Source organism: Mauremys mutica, unplaced genomic scaffold (genome assembly GCF_020497125.1).
Source record: "Mauremys mutica isolate MM-2020 ecotype Southern unplaced genomic scaffold, ASM2049712v1 Super-Scaffold_100036, whole genome shotgun sequence".
NCBI lineage: Eukaryota > Metazoa > Chordata > Testudines > Geoemydidae > Mauremys > Mauremys mutica.
This window is the reverse complement of record NW_025423256.1, coordinates 202467-204590: the sequence shown is the minus strand read 5'-3', so window position 1 is coordinate 204590 and position 2124 is coordinate 202467. Positions and strand designations below refer to the sequence as shown.

At 47.5% G+C, this 2124-nt stretch overlaps 1 non-coding gene across 1 annotated transcript; it reads right to left on the bottom strand.

Annotated features, from left to right (window-relative positions):
• Positions 1–271: 271 nt before the first annotated feature.
• Positions 272–344, bottom strand: TRNAV-AAC. Its single transcript has one exon. It is a non-coding gene; the product is annotated as a tRNA-Val (tRNA).
• Positions 345–2124: the final 1780 nt, after the last annotated feature.

The following is a 2124-nucleotide window of genomic DNA, read 5'->3' as shown; positions in this document are numbered from 1 at the left end:
CTCTGGGTGTGTGAGTGCTGCCTAATGAGAGTCCCAGACACCTTGTCTGTCTAGGAGCTCTTCTGCTCTTCAACCAGCCCATTCATCCCACAAGCATTGCAGGAGAGAGCGGGAGGGGGAGGGGGAAAGCCACTTCACAGGTATTCAGAGAGGTAGAGGAGACAAAAGCGAGGGGGAGGGGAAGTATAACAGACCTTTTGAGCATAGAAATCACTGCTGCTCCTACAACAGCAGGGACAGGCCACTAGGAGCTGAGAAAAGGAAGCCATCATGTTTCTGCCTGGTTTCAAACCAGGGACCTTTTGCATGTTAAGCAAATGTGATAACCACTACACTACAGAAACTCTGTAATGGAGTTGTGCTCTTCCCTTCATAAGAACGGCCATACTGGGTCAGACCAAAGGTCCATCCAACACCATATCCTATCTGCAAACAGTGACCAATGCCAGGTGCCCAAGAGGGAGTGAACCTAACAGGTAATGATCAAGTGATCTCTCTCCTGCCATCCATCTCCACCCTCTGACAAACAGAGGCTAGGGACACCATTCCTTACCCAGCCTGGCTAATATCCATTAATGGACTTAACCTCCATTAATTTATCTGCAAAAAGAACAAAGAGAACATGTGGCACCTTAGAGACTAACAAATGTATTTGAGCATAAGCTTTTGTGGGCTAAAACTCACTTCATCGGATGCATGCAGTTAAAAATTCAGTAGGAAGATATATAAACACACAGAGAACGTGAAAAAAATGGGTGTTGCCATACACACTATAACGAGAGTGATCAGTTAATGTGAGCTGTTATCAGCAGGAGAAAAAAACCTGATGTTGGGAGGGGAACAGGAGAAAGGACAAAGGAAGCAAGAGACGAAGAGAAAAGAGGGATCAGACAGTGGATGGAGCAAGAGGTGAAACAAAAATGACAAACCCTTATGTCCCCAGTGATTCTAAGAGACAAAATCCAAGCTGCAGAATAAAATTCTGCCTCCTTAACCTCGTGTTTTCCATGCCTAGAATTCAACTGTCACCAGATGAATCAGACTGAACAGGTTTCAAACCTCCAGGAGGCTCTTACCTTCTAAACAGGGACGGCTGTTTTCCAGTAAAATCACTAAGAGGGAAGGAGAAAACTCGAAAGAGGTTCCTCCTGGCGCTCACGTCCGTGAACCCGAATACTCCCTCAGTCCTCAAAGAGAGACCTGGAGAAGGAGACTTGCTGGAGCAAAGTCACAGGGGTCTCTGAGGTTTCCCTGGCCCCTCGCCCCTGTCCTGCCTGGCTGATGTCAGCATCTCTCTGTGAGGTCACCACCTCCCCACCACCTCTGACCAATAGTCTGAGGTCCTGCAAAAGGCCTTTGTGATGTCACTGCCACACCCCTCCCTTGCTGTGCCAATGTCCTGCCCCTGGCCAGGCACTTTGCAGGTTTGAGCTACTCCCTGTGGATCACCCCACTCAAGGAGCGTTCGTTCTAGGCAGCAAGCCGGCTAGACAGGGAAACATCAGATGCTGCTCCCAATGCTACACTCAGTTTTTCAGAAATTAGTCGACTTCATGGCCAGAAGAGACCATTAGAGCATCCAATGTAACCCCCTGCGTATCACAGGCCTCCTGTAGGACACAAGAGCTACTTTGGGGGCAAACACATTCCAGAAAGGCATCTAGTCTTCATGAAATGACATCAGGAGATGGAGAATCCACCATTTTCCTTGGTAGCTTGTTCCTGTGGTGAATCATCCTGACTGTTGAATTTTTGTGCCTTTGTTGTAATATGAATTTGTCTCTTTTCACCTTCCAGCCATTGGGTCTTGTTAGGCCTTTCTCTGCTAGATTCAAGAGCCCTTTAATACCCAATCTTTTCTCTCCCTGCAGGCACTTCAGCACTTCAATGAAGTCACCTTTCAATCTTCTTTTGATCAGCTAAACAGGTTGAGCTCTTTCAGTAGCTCCCTAGAAGGCATTTTTCTCCAGCCCTCAGAACCTTTGGTGGCTCTTTGCTGCCCCAGCTCCAATTTCACAACATCTTTTTCAAACGAGGGCACCGAAACTGGAGGCAGTATTCCAGTATCAGTCTCACTGATGCCGTGTCACCTCCTGTGACGTTATTGACATAATCTGTAACTGT